At 32.6% G+C, this 17731-nt stretch overlaps 1 long non-coding RNA gene across 1 annotated transcript in view; it reads right to left on the reverse strand.

The window, feature by feature from the left end:
• Positions 1 to 2928: 2928 nt before the first annotated feature.
• Positions 2929 to 17731, reverse strand: part of LOC143227101 (uncharacterized) — a 41102-nt gene continuing 26299 nt past the window's right edge. Inside the window, exons 2-4 of the long non-coding RNA XR_013014876.1 lie at positions 9074 to 9162; positions 7730 to 7856; positions 2929 to 3421 (exon numbers count right to left, since the gene is read on the reverse strand). This is a non-coding gene — a long non-coding RNA (uncharacterized LOC143227101). The remainder of the gene's footprint in view (positions 3422 to 7729; positions 7857 to 9073; positions 9163 to 17731) is intronic.

Genomic DNA, 17731 nt, shown 5'->3' on the forward strand with positions numbered 1-17731 from the left:
CATGATTGCCAAGTGTCTGTCGGTAAGTCAATGGGTCGTGTTTGATTTCTCCGTATTTTCTGAGTTACACGAGTCCAATTTCACTTTTATCCCACAATACTTCCTCTTTTGATTGCCTGTTTCTCTTTTAGTTACAATTGTGTCCATTACATTCGCCCCATTGGTTTTCTGTTAAGAGCATAATCCTCGGCTGGTTATCAGAGCCCTCATCTTCTAATTAATTTTCTCTTTGCTATCAATGGAGAATTTTCCCACCCAGATCAAATATAACAATTGGAACAACGAAAAGCACATACATGTTTATCTCTGATCGTGAAGTGACCGCAAACCGTGACAACAAGATATTGCCTTTTTGACTCAATCACAACCAGTTTTAACGTAGACTTTACCATTTTATTGTCTTATTTGGTGGTTTTCAGTTTTAACTACTTCACTACAGCTCAAAAATAATCATTGCTTGTATCATCCATTTATGTAAAAATTTGGAGTATTCCTTTTTCCTGACCATCTCCAAACGACATAAGCTATGTTGAATATCTAATTCAAGAAGAGACTTTCCAAGAATTTTTACTAAATACTAACTGTTTGATTGAAAAGTATTTGTGAATTTCTTGATTACTTTTAATTTTAAACCAATTTCGTATATGTTAAAAAGAAACAAAGAGTGGTATGTGACTGTGTTCCTACCCTCCAGTGGCACAATAGCATGTCTGAAACCTCGCATTGCTAAAAATCAGGTTTCAATTCCTTTGGTGGGCAGAGCACATAGTTCGTTGTGTAGCTTTGTGCTGAATTCCAAACAATCCGCTCCTTCATTGTAGGTAGAATTCAACCAGTTATTATCTAGATGTCTTTGACACTTTGAGTGAGGTTTAGAGAAAAACACGTTTTGTCTTTTGAAATTACTGTTGTTCATGTGAGAACACTAAATTAATACATTTTCTGCTCTAAAGTTTTTAGGTTTTTTCCATGTTGTATTGTCAGGTGATTGATTTCCTCGCAATTATTTTAGACAGTTCTACATAATAACTGGTGGAATCGAGCTGATAATTTAGAAATTTATCTCAACCTGGAAACTACGTTTTAAACTGTGTGAGAAATAAGGAGACTGGACACCTGTGGCGGAAGCTCAAAACAATTTTATTGGTGAAACAACAACAAAGAAAAGCAGTGTGCGAATATGCATAAACACAACAGTTTCTGCTGGGTCTGTTAATAGACTGTCATCATTTGTTGTCTCGAGATGTATTTTTGCAGAATTAATGAAAATGATATATAAATTCACTTTGAAATTACAAAGGCTTTATATTGATTGTTATGTATTACAATTTCAAATAGCCTGAAACTGAGTTAAATGAAAATTTGAATTTAGAAGTTAAATAAATGTCTGTATATCCAGTTTATGATGCTTGCCAACTAGAATGATAACTTTCTTTTTAATACCAATGTATTTTAATACAAAAAGAATAACACAGTTTACAATAATCGATTTTCAAATAATGATCTCCTACAAAGATCTTCAAACTTACAATCAGTACTGAGTTTTCTTTCTGGTCATAAACATCCCAAATATCTTATCAAAGATTTACGATGAGCACGTTAATTTCAAATTGATGTAGGTACAACTCACTTAAGAGGGAGCTAGCTAGCTTTACATTTTTCGTTTATCATATTTTAATTTTTCATAACTGAAGTTATATAATGTCTTCGTAAAAATATTTATGTCTGGTATGAATCCATTGATCGAACATCTGAAGATTCCTATTAATAAACATTAATCACTCATACTTTTGAGGTTTATAGTATACTACCTGTAGCAAACAATAATATATACTCTCATTTGGTTCGTCATATTAATCATATTTATTTGTGTGAGAAGTGTTTCTATAAATTTCAGCCTGTACTACAATATATTTGATACATTAGTGTTTATGTACTCACACAATGTTAATTCTTACACTTGACAATCTTCTACAATTTTAATAAACAGACTAAAGTCTTGCAATGCAGATTTAACGGTTTCAGTTATGTACATTTCTAAATATGTTTCACTTTAAACAGGCATTGATATTAAAACTGATGCGACAGTGAGTCGTATAACAATGATATAAAATCCTCATACCAATTCCTTGAAATAGTGTCACGAAAAAAATGGTAATTCCCTCAAAATTTACTGGTTGAAACATACAGACGCCGTCTCCCCAGCCAATAAAAGTTGTTACTATTGCTGCACATTTCCTACATTAACGTACAAAGGTACTACAACATCCTCTTGACCAAAATAGGAATTATCTATTACTGAGAACAACAAAGACAACTAGAAACAGTTTCAAGTTTTCTTAACTACTTATTTATAGCAAAACTACATATAAACAAACTCAAGTGAAGAAACTTAAAAGCTCCAGTAGTATAATAAAAATGGTGTAATGTATAATATTCCCACATATCCATCAGCTTAAAAAAGTAGAAGTGGGAATGTAATGCTATTTAAAACAGTTTCCTTTCTGCAATTATCACACTATTATAAGATCAATGTTTTCCAATGTTGTGACTTCACGTACATTAAATAAGAACAATTCTGCTACCATCTTTGGTTCAGTCCATAGCGAGGACTTGAAGTCATCCAATGTAGCCAGACAAAAGATACCAGTGTATAATACATTTAGTTCACAGGAATATTAGTAATAAACCTCATTTATGTAGTGAAGGGTAATTTTAAACAGCAACTTGGTTAAATATTGGTTATTGTTAAATTACTTCATATTTTATTCTATGTTACCATCAGTGTTTCACGGGATCAGCTAGATATTTAAAGATCACTGTTGTCTCAAGATTATTTTTAGTTCAAATAGAAAAATCATTTTCATGGAAAGAATGAAAAATAAAAATATTACTCTGTCTTTTAATCTACTTTTTATAATGTTTCCCTTTATGGAATCATAAGCCTATACAACCTGAATTTCCTTTGCACTCGAGAATTGTTAGTATCGTACAAGGATGATTCAATACTGTTCAATCCTGCCATGATAATGTGTGATTTTTATGGACAGAGAATCCACTTATACTGATAATCAACAAATATATGATCTGCTTAAAAGGTCTAACCAAATCCAACATAATGTGAAAATACTGATATATTTTAGATGTTTCATTAAGGTTCGCTATGTTTTGTAGTATGCAAACAAATGTTTGATTAATCATTTAGTAGTATTACATCTCTTTTTCATTTATTAAGGTGTATCTTTGGTCAAGAAAGTCTTAAGTTCCTTTTGCTATTGCTGCCTTTGGCATTCATCAAATATAACACCTATTTACCAATGGAGAAAGAAGTTGTGAAATTATACTTTGTAAATGAAGATAGATAGCAGTCTTCAATATCAGTAGGTCAGGTGATACCATGGGACTTCAGTTGCCTTTTTTTCTAAATGAAATAAATAATATTCATATAATTAGCACAAGTTACTGATAAAATGCATGACATTATAGTTTTAAATATATGTTATATTCATAATCTGAAAGAACTTATGCAAATATAGGTTTAGGTAGAATATGGTCTGAACCAACCTTTTGTAGATATAATAATTTTCATTTTTTCAGCAAAATAATACTGTCTTTCACCTAATAAATACCTAAACCATTGTTTTACAATAAAGGCTGTTTTCACTGTATGTTACATAACATTCAGTCTTTCCTTCATAAACTGAATTAGTTAAAATCTAAGTGTTGTGATCCCCTTGAGAAATACGTTGATTTTATATCCTCTTCTTACAGGAAGACGTTATCTAATGAATTATGACGCGGATGTGTATTATTTTCCATTAAAAGAAAGTTCTAACTAACAACACCCAAATATTATAACACTTATGATTGTAGTATTACTCCTATCTGCTGTATTCCATTCATAGTGCCATTTCACATACTTAATATTCAATCTGCACTTTGGAGCTATGGATGTTCTACAAGAGAATAGCAGCCATTTAATAAAATGTATTTATCACTTATAAGCTGTCTTACTTTCTTAAATATGCACACAATTCAAAGAATGGAGATCCAAATCTTCAAAATAACTTTATTGATTTGTTTATTTTCAATATTCCTCTAAATCAATGCATGTAAAAAGTAATAATGTAACAGCAGTTCCTTCTACCATTTTTGGTAATGAGGTTTGTAACATAGATGTGATAAACACTGACATTTGTGATAACTGGATCCAAACTACGTTCATATAATTATCTCGAATAGCACTACATTCAATACCAATATATTTTATTCACCTATACTTGGATAATCTCAACTTCCATTTTTCTTTACGTGTAAAATGTTTGAACTCTATCTTTTCTGCTTTAGAATTTTACTACCTCACAACATAAGCTACTTTAGCTTCAATTAACCTTTAGGCTGGTTTTTAATTACAAAGTTTTAAATTACATTACTTTAATTCCCCTCATTTTGTTCCTGAATGTATTTGGGCTTTTACCATGTAGCTCTCATTATATGTACATATCTTAGAATTTTCAAGAATATTCTATATAATTCTAAAAGATTCAACAGTTTTGGGGATGTTCTAATATATTTACTTCAGGTAAGAATAACTGCTTATTTTACATTAATCTCATATGGTAGAACACATTATAATGGAATCTTACTTATTCATACCAAACATAGAAATTCAGATGAAATTCATTAACGTTAATAACAACAAGTCCCTAATTTTTACCTAATAGAATAAAAGTAAAACAGCTACATAAAACATCTACTAGATATGTTGATTACTCTTCTTTTATGGAGCATCCACAACCTCAGAATAGGGAGCGTTTTATGACATGGCAAAATGAATGTCATACAATACAGAGGTGTAGTCTTATAACAATTAATGCTGTTATATGAGTTACAAATTTCTTTTAACGGATGATAATACATGGCCACATCATGCTTCACTGGGTAATATCTTATAGGAAAAGGATATCAAATGAATGGACTTGTTGAGAGTATCACAACACTTGGATATAACTGTATGCTCATGGGGTGTATAACAGACCTGTCTTTGAGAAATAAATGTTTTTACCAACTATTTTAGCTTAACATTTTGGAGTAAAAGATCTTGCATATCGTCTGAAGGATTAGTATTATTTTACTTATTTCTATACACACACACGTTTTATTTTACTTGATATTACTACTTAAATCACGGAATTTCCAAAGTAAAAGAAAATTTATAGCATGTACTAAAAACTCAAATATACAGTATAAAACAGATGTGAGATAACAATACTGTAAGAAACAAACAATGGTTAATTTCTCAATAGCAAAATAAATAAAAAAACATGCAATTTAAAAACTAGCCCAGCAATAGATTCCTCATATCAGCATTGAAGGCGAAATGTTAATGTGAGATTTTTATTGTGAAATATTCTGAAACAGTGAAATGCATCAAAGTTATTATAGTTTTTAAAGCTTTTAATAGTTTGAGCTTTAAAACGTCAATAAAAGATACTTTTCTGTACTTTATTGCATGGATTTGTGATTTTATTGTGTCCCATAAAAGGAATAATTAAACTGCAAATATTTTCTCATTATTCAAATAATAATAACTATTAATTGTAACATCTGTTTATACTAATAAGCACTATCATTCTGACATCAGAGATTCAAATAGTTTTTTCTTTAATATCCAATACTCTGTTGGTATTAGTTCTTTTCACTGGAAGGGGGTTTGCATTTTTTATAGCAAAGCCACATCAGGCTGTATGCTGTGTTTACTGAGGAGAATAACTTAACCCCTAATTTTAGCTTTGTAAATCCATAAACTTATGTAGTCCTAGCAAAGAACTTTTATGAGCAATCTTCGAAATAATTTGCACTAAATTTTACTAATGTATAATAAATGTTACTGTTGAATCATAAAATATTAAAATAATTATAAAAAACTTAAATGAATTTGCATGGATTTAATTAAGAAAAATTTGGCCAGTTTATGTAACTGTAAATATGATTTAAAGATCTGCTTTACCATGTTTAATGAAATGACATACTTACTGTAAAATACATAAGCATTTAAATTTATGTACTTCTTACTATTACTTGGTGAATTCAGTCTACGTTTTAAATACTCCTTTTTATTAACAGATGTATTGATTGAAAACATAACATAAAAACAACATACAGTCATGTGAAAAGTTATGACACCTATGAAAGCCTGTGTATTTTTGTAACATTTTTGGATATATAGATACTTAATCTCAATTTTAACAATACTGAGAGATTATAGGAATATAACTAAACAATTAAAACTGAAGAAAAGACTTTTCAAGATCTTCTACAAATGTAATTTTACAAAAAAATGCATATTCTTACCTAGGAAAAGGTTAGGACACCCTACCCGCTAATAGCTGGTGTTACCCCCTTTGGCTGAAATAACTGCAGTGAGACGCTTCTTGAAGCCATCTACCAGTCTCTAACATGGCATGGCCAGGTGACTAGGAAGCATAACTCAGTGTTCACTGGTGTTAAGATTAAAATTCATTGTAAATATGCCCAACTTTCAGTGCTGGAGGCATTGTATTGCATTAGTTGATCCCCTTGTCATTGTTAAAGACCAGCCCAAGAATTGGCAATTAATAGTATTAACTAGTCTATCATTTCAAAATTACAAATCACTAGTGCAGAAAGCATTAAATTGGTTTGACACAAACTTCAACATACAAACGTTTTACTATAAGAGGTGTAGTGCAACTGAATACAATAGTGAATAATAATACATTTTTAGAAAATTATTAGCTGCTATTTTTCACATTCTGATTTAGGATCAGGTGTATTTTAGCTATTATTTATTCTGAAAATGTGCAGATTTTAATAAATTACTATATATTTAAGAATTGTTTGTTTGTTTTAATCTCGCGCAAAGTTACAAGAGGTCGATCTGCGCTAGCCGACACTAAATTTGCATTGTAAGACAAGAGGAAAGGCAGCTAGTTATCATCACCTACCTCCAACTCTTGGGCTACTCTTTTACCAATGAATAGTGGAATTGATAGTCACATTACAATGCCCCCACGGCTGAAAGAGCCAACATGTTAGGTGTGACGGTAATTCGACACCGTGACTCTCGGATTACGAGTCAAATGCCTTAACAAACCTGGCCATGCCAAGCCCAGAATGTTTAAAAAAGCCACTGAATTAATATTTTTGCAGGTTACCTTTGTTCTGCTTTCATTTTTAAAGTTGGTAATACCTGCGATCTGCCATATAAATTACTGCTTAAAGTGACCTTGTATCATTTGATAGCAATGATTTCATTTATTGTATAGGTAATATCTGGAGATAACAGCCACTCCTATCCATAAAAAGATAAACTGGAAAAATAGAAGGTTTCTCCTAACCTAAGAAATTTATATTTAGCACTCTGACAGATTTCCTTGGAACACTATCTTTAGAACGAGTACTTCCTAGCTTTTAGCTATAACATATAGGAATATCCACATGTATGTATACCATATAATGATCAAATATTTTGTTTGAAACATTCATTCATGCACTGTCTCATGTTCTAGTTCATCTTACCACTGTTCTTCTTAACAGTTATTGTTTTCTCGTTTATATTTTAAGGTATCTTTCCAGAATTTTACTCATTAGTCTATACAAAGCCTCTCAACCAGTTGACATCTTTTAATTCATTCCTATTAATTTTAGCATCTCCCCTTTTTCCTTTCAAAAATCTTCCACCACTTACGCTCTCAGACTATAACCTGTACTTTTCTTTTAGTAGTGTTGTTTACCATCCACTACTTTAATTTTTCCTTCAAAATGGAAGACAAAGAAGAAACACCCTTCTGAATGCCAATGGTTTCTTTCTCAACCTGCAATTAAGTTTAAATACAATAAATTGCTAAAACCTCTTAATGTTTATTACAAAAATGTTTAAAAACTTATCTTGTAATTGTACCAATGATGATATTATGGATCCTTTTTGTAATCATATTGTTACAGATAATTTAGAAGTTATTAAAGAAAAGGATGTACCTAATTAAAACTAAATTTAGAAAAAGACACTAAACATAAGAAAACAACAAAAAAAATGCTTGATATTAAAAGACTTAGAAAAAAATCTTGAAAAACTGTATCACTAATATTAATAAAAATTGTCATTATCCTTCACGATTCCTTTTTAATGAAAATTAATTCAAAAATTCTATAAAAAAGCAGCGAAGCTTTAAACTTTAATAAATATAAAAATATATTTCTTTTAATAGTTTTTAAATTCAAGAATAATATTACTACTTCTGTTGATAAAACATGTTGTTATTTTAATAATACATGTAAAAAATTAACAGATATATCTTATTTAATTAAATTGACACAACAAAAGTATGTACAAAAAAGTGCAATCATCACTAATTTGAAAAATGCCATTGAAAGTGAAATATCAATATAGATTCTACTAAGTTCAATGCTTTTATCCACCTTTATACAGGTATTGAAAAGATGTTCCCTGTTTGCTTTTTAAAATTGGTAAATAAAATACTCTAGAAGGAAACATATTCTTGGAAAAGTCAATACATTAATGAGTTAATTACATGTCGCAATTAGACCACTTATGTAACAGTTTATAAAATGAATTATAAATGTTATTTTCTAAACATAAAATCCAGTTACTGCATAAAACGTTCAGTGTAACAAAAATGTTTCAATGGGTGTAGAAACTTAGAAAATTAAAAAAGGATGACACAAAAATATTCTACTGACTTCTTTTATCTCACAATATTTCTTCACAAAACTTTCAAAAAATCTTTATCTGTCAAATTATACATATAGTTTATGTTGTGTAGATCTGGCATGTGTATTTTGTAAATAAAGAAGAATATGAGATATCGTAATTTTTATTTTCGTGAATCTCTAAAGAGTTATCCCTCTGAACGAGACACTTATTTATTATATATTATTATCTTAGAAATTTTTCTCATCTCTGTTTCTAGGTTTGTAGTTACTATAATATATCATCCCTTAAAAATATAGTGAACTACACCTGATTTTTTAAAAGTTTACTTTTTATTACAAAAGTTAATATATTATTTACCTTTTTATTCGAGAAGCACTTTCTGAATTTGTCATTAGCTTTACCAATGGCTCTATTCTGTTGTAGGGTCCAAGGTTGTGAATCTATTACTATTTTAGAAACATTTTATTCACCAATCACTTCATTTCTGACAAATGAATTATCTTAAAAGAATTAATTAGTTAGTTACCAACATAAGATTGTAATAACCAAACACTTCATAGTAGATAAAATTATTTTCACATTGTCCAAAACCATTTTTTGTTTTTGAACCTTTCATCACTTACAGAAAAGAGAGAAAAGATTGTGTTTGGAATAATGTACACGTTAGCTTTGTTTAAGTCAGAGGATAAGCAATGTATTCTTATAATATCTGAATAAGTTATAATTTATAATTAAACAATTAGTTTCATATAAACAACATCACTATATGGAGCACCGTCTTTTTAATTCGATTTTCTTTTGTTCAGGGTAACTGTCCAAGCAGAAATTCATCGAAACCTGCATTACACATTGATCAAAAGTGAATTCAATTATACATCAAGTTTTATATTTATTTTCTTATAATTTTTTAGGTTCTCTGAATACTTACTGATGTCCATTGAATAAATGAAATTAGTTGAGCATTTTCCAAAAATTTCATTTACACTATTTTTTTTCTTCCAAATTATTCTTTCAGGTCATGTTTCACCTATGATACAGAATCAGATTATACAGTTATAAAACACCAAACTGACTAGCATAAAAATGCATAGTACATCAGGACCAATATTTGATAAATACAATGAATGTGGCTACAAATTCGGTGAGAGCTTCTAATATGAACGAATTTGGATAGAAATTTCAGTTTATGATCTTTCCAGAAAGAAGAAGACAACTGTGAATGCTTTAAGGCTGTCTGCATCCCTTTAGTAAAGGGCTAATTTGTGGTGCTGATGGGAGTGCAAGGAAGTATCAAGAAAAAAATGATAAGTTGTTGGTGATCTTACAGGTTACAAAGTTGTGAAGGAGATAAGCTGGTGAATATGATAGGTCGGACCAAGACAAAAGAGACGAAAACAAGTTCCAGAGAGAGAGTGAAAAAATGCAAATTAAAATGATAATAATTGTAAATTTATACTAAATTCTGGCCATGTTGGTTAAAAGAATATTTTGTTGAACTTCATATGAACAAGCTTTATAACAGCGACAAAATAAACGACCCATTATATTTTTCTCATAATACTTTATTCTTTATTTATTTGGTTCACTGCAGTTCTTGGACAAGTAAACTGTGCAATAATGATAAATGTTTCTTCAAATTATGCTTATAATAAAATGTTCTCAAAATTGTTAGAAAACTTTCCGTCTGGAAGCTGGATATTTTACAATAACTTCTTGTTTAGCCCTGAGAGCTGAACCCTACTGTATTCTTTAGGCTAGTCAGTATAAATTATTTATTTATTTATTATTAATCACAAAGCTACTCAATAAACAACCTTTGCGGGGCTAAACAAGGGTATATAAACTCAATTTGTAGCGTGATAATTATTAATTTGCATTTCAAATTTCACCGATACTCATCTTATGCAGTTTCAATTTTCTCTGTTTTTGAATGAAGCTGTTAGACTAGTAGTTACTATTTGTAAACTTTTATAATTTTAATACTGGATTAGATCATATGCATAAACTGCAATATGTTTAGACTTACTATATACATTTTAACACTTCACAGATATATATATTTCCACATAAAATGAACAAATTTATTTCAGAAGATAGTACAATGAATTTTAAGACACAAAGTTATGAATTGAAAATACCATTGAACTTCATTCACGAGAAGAAATCCAACAGAGCAAAAAGGAAATCAATTGGTTTCAACAACTTGTCATATGTTTTATTAAGTCCTCATATTTACAAACAGCAGTATTTTAGAACATTATAAGTGTATTATCCCTATTTTGTCTGCGAAAAAATATCAGTTTCAAAATACCAGTTTAATTTAGTAAAAGAAAAACTACAGGAATGCAAGTTGTAAAGGACTTTCTGCATCATATTGTGATAATTGTAATTATCATAACTGGCCCGGCTAACGGCCTGGCATTGACAAGTGTGTTAAGACGTTCGACTCGTAATCCGAGGAACGCGGATTCGAATCCCGGTTGCACCAAACATGCACATCCTTTTAGCCGTGTGGGCTTTATAATGTGACGGTCAAACCCACTTTTCGTTTGTAAAAGAGTAGCCTAAGAGTTGGCGGTGGGTGGTTATGAGTAGTTGCCTTTCCTCTAGTCTTACACTGCTGTATGGCTAGTACAGGTAGCCCTCGAGTAGCTTGGTGCGATATTCTAAAACAAACAAACAAGCCAGGATGACTAACGGGTAAGTTCAAAAACCAGCATTAGTCACCTTAAGTTAACTTTTACATTCCTGGTTTCGAGTTATCTGATTTTACGGCTATTTTCTTCTTTCAAATCGAACAAGATGTACTTTGATTCTTAAAACGGAAACACAGTAAAAAACGGTGTAATGTATACATTAAAAACCTAAATGGCATTAAAGAGATTAATGGCTTTTAAAAAACTAAAATATTTACCAAGGTGGACAGTGTCACCATCACCAATAATATAGTCTAATGTTATGGACTAAACTTGGGACAGAACATGTTTAAAATGGTGTCGTAACGACGGCAATACAGTAAAATGTGGCTTACTGTGACCCGAGTTTTACACAGACAACACATTGTGCATCAGTCCCAAATTAAAAAAAAAACGATGAGTTATAAAACTCTGGCCATTGCGTAGCCTAGTTAGAACAACTTCCCACAAGACGGCCAAAGTCCAATACAGGGTTTTATTTGGAAAAAGCTTGTTTTCACGTTGCTAACTCCAAGTCGACTGCAAACTAAAACGGAGCCGAGACTTGAACACAGAACCAAAGTCCATGTATGGAACAGGTACAGCGATGATTGCGCCAGAGCAGATAGATTTAGGTGTGATGTCAGTGATCTCGTACATGCGAATACCAACATGGCCCAGTATCCAGAAAAACTGGATAGAAGAAGATGTTAAAATAAAATAGGCCAGTCGGTTTTATTTATCAGCGAGAACAGGGTGTAAACTAACGTGAAGCGATTCCAGGGCCAGTAGAGAACTAAGCACGATAGTATAAATAGCACAGTTTCAATACTGCTTAGCTTCCATGTGATCCAGGGGAAGAGAAATGGCATACAGTCTATCAGTCAAGGAGAAAGCTGTAGAGGGGTTTCATCACCAAACCATTGAACAACAATTAACCATGGCAAGCCAGCACAGTCATCTGGGTTCCAATCATATGTATAAATAGGAATGAAAGGATGGTTTGAAAGACATTCATCAAATAACAGACAATATTTCCAATCGGGAGTGTCTGCGTTTCTCAGACGACGTAAAGATAGGTCACACTTCGGGATTGTAATAAGCCATAGAGAGATAGGCTAACCAGTGAATAGAAACCCAAATCATTCATCTGCACCTGGATACGAACGCCAAAAACACCAATGGCAGATTATCTGTTCTGAAAAAGCATGGCCCACCGAGGAAGGAAAGAACAATCCCAGGTGGGATGCTTTGATAAGGAATAAAGATTCGAATCATATAGTAAAGACACCTGCAAATGGTGGAGGAGCAAAAGAGGTTCATGAAACTCTGTGTCTTAGCTCTGAACTGGGAAAGTGCAAAAAGCCCCGGTACAGAGCTAAAACCCCAATGATGAACAGTGTCCAGCACTTTTAAGGCAGAGGTCCTGGTAGAGTCATAGACCAGTGATCCATAGTCTAGTGTGGATCGAAAAGGAGCGCGATATGTCTTTAGCATAGAACATTGTTCCGTTCTCCAAGTGGTACAAGAAAGGACACGGAGGATGCTCAGTGTTCTTGTACATTTTTCCCATAGCTGCTTGAGGTGTGATACAAAGGTCAGTTTCCAGTCAAAGATAAGCCCCAAGAACATAGTTTCAGAGTAAACAGGAAGCACAACTTCTCCGATATGGAGCTCAGGATCAAGGAGAATACCATGTTGCCAGCAAAAGTGCATGCAAACTATCTTAGAGAGAGAGAAGTCAAAGCTGTTTGCTGTGGTCCACTTCAGTGAATGATTTAGGGCAGTTGTAGCTACCGCTCAATATACCTCATGTTTGACGACTGACGTGAGATGTGGAAGTCGTTGACACAGAGCCCCTTTGCAACAGAAAGGGGGAGTTGCTCATTGATGGCATTAATATTTATACCAAAAAGTGTGACACTCCACACACAGCCCTGAGGTGCTCTAACTTCCTGTAGAAAAGAACGGGAAAGTGTAGGAGCCACACGAACTTGTAATCGCCTGTCCATTTATTTTTTAATAAAAATGGACAAATGGCCACGTAACCCATATTTATGGGGGTCTCGCAAAATGCCATACCTCCATGTTGTATCATAAGCCTTCTCAATGTCGAAGAATATTGATACAAGATGTTGTTGCTTGAGAAAGGCTTCTCTAATCGACAATTCAAGTGTAATCAGGTGGTCCATGGTGGAGCATTGCAATGAGAATTCACAATGGGTGGGTGGGAGGACGTTATTAGATTCAAGTAACCAAACAAAATAAACATTGATCATCATCTATAAGGTCTTATAGAGATAGCTCATCAAAGCCACTGGACGGTAGTTTGTAGGACTCTTGGGACCCTTCCCAGGCTTTTAAAAAGTAGAACAATAGCGTGGTGTCAGGCATCAGAAAAAATATTATCCTGCTAAATCCAGTTATAAACAATTAGACGAATAGGAAGAGTAGCAGGAGATAGATGGTGCAGCATTTCATAGTGTATATAATCAGGTCCGACCGATGTACTGACAGACTGATGAACGGCTAGATTCAGTTCAACAAGTGTAAAGGGACAATTATAGCCATAAAGACAATCAACTCGAAAGGAAAGAGGTGATCGCTCTGACCGAGTAACAGCAAAAGCTTTCATCAACAGTATCAGTGATGCTCCGGTAGTCAGATGCTTCCTAGCCATCAGAAAGCAAGATCAAGAGAGGGACAGAATTTATATTATCCACTGACCTTTCAAATTTTGTCCCATGTAACTTTAAAACTGGTTATAGACGATATGCTGGTTTTGAACTTAATCCAAGAGTCCTTCTGGCTTTGATGATTTACTCACTGAGCACGTGCACGGGCTTATTGGAAATCGATGCAGTGCGAGAGTGTGGGATACCTACGAAAGGTATCCCAGGTCCGTTTCTGAACTTTCCGTGCCATGTGGCAAGCAGGATTCCACTATGGACAAGGATATTGTGGATAATGTGTCGAGGTTTTAGGAATACATTGAGCAGCTGTCTGTATAATACAGTTAGTTACTGCAGCCACAATCGTCTGTTGATGGCTTACCGACGATGGCAGTATCAAGTTCTGCAAGAGCAGTAAAAAAGGTCCAGTTTGCTTTATCTAGCTTCAACTGGGGCACACGAGTCGCGTCGTATACACCACAGCCAATCTCTCTCAAAATTATAAAAAAAAATGCCACGTGGGTTATTGTCAACCCTCCATGAAAAGTGAAAAAATAGTGAAGGGGAGAAAATTGAGAGATCAATAGCCGTAAAGGACTGACTAGCTACATCAAAATAAGTTTAAGAACCACTATTGAAAAGAGAAAGGTTGTGAGTAGAGAACAAACGCTCTATGGAGCGACATCTCCCTTCAATATCAGCACTTCCCCTTTAAAGTTCTCCAGGATTGAAAAAAGAGACGGCAACTGTTCATTGAGAATATCAAGATCTTATCATTGGTCTCTCCAGTCAACAGGTAGAGCAAACAAACAGTGGTGGTATGATCCAAGGAAACACGGATGGCCCTGACTCCGAGGGTGTGTCGAATAGCAAGGAGAGGGTGGGCACATGCTGATCAATCATCACACAACGTGTTATATCTGTACAAAGAGAACTTCCGAAAGGTGACTGTATTGGCAGGTTTCATAAATGTTTCCTGTAAGGAGTGACATACAGGATGGTAGGAAGCAACCAGTGCTTTGATGTCATCCAGATTAGAACGTAAACCTCAACAGCTCCATTGTAACAAGGTAGCCATTTGTATTTATGTCTAGGCAAATAGGGTGGAGAACCCTTCTGTTTAAGAGCACGTAATTTTTTCTTATCTGTTTTCATTCGAGGGAGGTCTATTGACCTCCATGGATCCTGCCCTGTGTCGATTGAGCAGATTTTTGTTTCTAGAAGAGGATTCCAGCAACTGAGGACGTGAATGAATGATCGTTTTGCATCTTGGAGTAGGACAAAAATATGTACCTAAACAAATGCTCGGACCTTTATAGTTTTCTTAAGGAAATTTTGAAAATTCTCACTTTTCAATTGCATCTGGAAGCTTCTGATGAAATGTGTTTTCTGTTACATCAACTTTGATGCTGCAGTGTTTTTTTCGTAACATAATTGTATACTTATATTCGTGTGTCAGATAAGATGTAACTGCGTAAATTACAGTTACGGGTAATACATAAGATTATTACCATCATTGGTTGATGATGGTCTTTAACCATCATTCCAGCTATAATGTGTAGAATTATAGTTCTACACTACTTATAAACACATTTTCTTCTTTTGTTTATAATCAACTTTATATGTTTAGTGAGATATTTTTGCAGACTTACAACGCTAAAATCCGTGTTTCGATACCGTGGCAGAGCACAGATAGCCCATTGTGTAGCTTTGTGCTTGATTCAAAACAACAGAGATATTTTTTGCATATCTTTATTTATACGTTTACTATTTATTCACTGAACATGTGTTACAATCTTGAACAAAACACAAATAATGGAAATCATAAATAGAAAAAAAGAGAAATTAAATTAAACTGAAGTCACCTCGTACTTGGTCTTTAAGTTATGTCCTATTATAACAGTATTATGAAACACTCTGGTGGAGTTTAAGGAACGAATAATTTCCTGTTTATGAATTTCCTTCTTAAACCTTAAAGTTGGCTAAATATGGGTTACACATTTGAAATATTTTGTTATTGTTCGTGATCAATTTAAGTTTTAAAAGTGTCTAAATATTTTTTTACAGTTTTAAAATACAGAAAAGGAAAACTTGTTAAATATATTTTATTGTTTTTTAAATACTGTCGTTCTTAAACACTTGATTCTTAGCAGCTGCTTTTATTGTGTCAAACGTGCGCTCAATATAAATGAAATTTTAAATACAATCTGTACATTAACTGGGCTTTTAGTGAAGATAAGTCACAGTTATCACATTAATATTAGTAATAAACATTATTTTAAAGATGATAATAAATTAACGGAAAGTAATTAATCATGACACTAAAAACACCTTCTCATTCTGCCTTTTCTCTCAAAACATTTTATCTTACCCACTTCTTGAGTTCTAACTTTATTCATCTCTGAATTAAAAAAAGCATGTGTTTTATTTACATCCAAGATGGCATTTTAATTATACTTATTCTATTATTATTCTATATCAGATAGCGTATGATAGATCATGCGTGTGTATAAAATTACAGTCTGTGTAAAATCATTCAAGAAGTTCACGTATAATCCAGTTGTCTGTTTAAGTTTTAAAATTACTCTCAACTCATCAGACGCAAAGAAAATAACATCTACACTTATTAAACAATTTTAATCATTTTCATAAGAAAAGAAACATTGTTGTGTACGACATGATGCTCTGTTTTAATGGCATTTAATATCATTCTGTTGCTCTGTTTCTTTCTTGGTAAAATACAAATATCAAAAGAGAACAATTATTCAGTAGTGTGATTATTTAATATTTTATATATGTCAATAAAGTTTGGAAACACAGGTACTACACATCAGTTGCCGACCAATGTCTACTGAGCTGTTTTTCGTCAACGTAGGACTTTCCCTACGTTTATTGGAACCAGTTAAATGGTCCACTTTTGAAAGAGTGAAGGCTGGAAGACCTAAAATCCTAATTGTTTGGGTGGTTTATTGCTACTATAATGCTCCTTTATTTGCCTAAATACCAAGTTTTCTCACTACTTTAGAACGCTGGCCAGTACTATGTGATTTTTCTACCACATTTGGTATTAACTGATTTCACTGGAATAAGAAATGTTATTGGATTTATTCAATGTAATCGACATAATATTTAATCATTTCAATGTTATTTATATTTACAGCTTCAACGAATCACTTAACAGCTGATGAGGATCAGCATCTATATTTTACTTATTATAACCTGAATCTGTCGTGGTTTCCTCTTCTTTGAAATGTGTTTGAAACTTAAATACGTTTATTTTGAATATAAAACTGTCAAAACAACAACATTGTTGAGTTTGTAGTTATTTGTTTTATGTCATTTTGAGGTTGTGATGCAGCAACGGGCACCATGTGATTTTGAAAATCTGTTTAATTATATGTTGTTTGTTTCAGTAGCTAGTTTACAGGGAAAAACCAGTCTGTATATTTTATAAAATAAATAAAAATTATCCTAAATTATTCGTAAACACAAAGTTTCAATGAAGAAAACAGCCATCATTTTCAAGTGCCAAAAACTGAAAATAAGAAAATTTTCAAATTACACGAGTTCAAAGTAGTAATTCATTCTTCTAGCTTATTAATTTGGTGTAGAAACTTTCTTCACGGGTTATAAATTATTTTTTTGTTTGTTGTTTAGTGCAAAGCTAA

This window comes from Tachypleus tridentatus, chromosome 9 (genome assembly GCF_004210375.1).
Source record: "Tachypleus tridentatus isolate NWPU-2018 chromosome 9, ASM421037v1, whole genome shotgun sequence".
Classification (NCBI taxonomy): domain Eukaryota; kingdom Metazoa; phylum Arthropoda; class Merostomata; order Xiphosura; family Limulidae; genus Tachypleus; species Tachypleus tridentatus.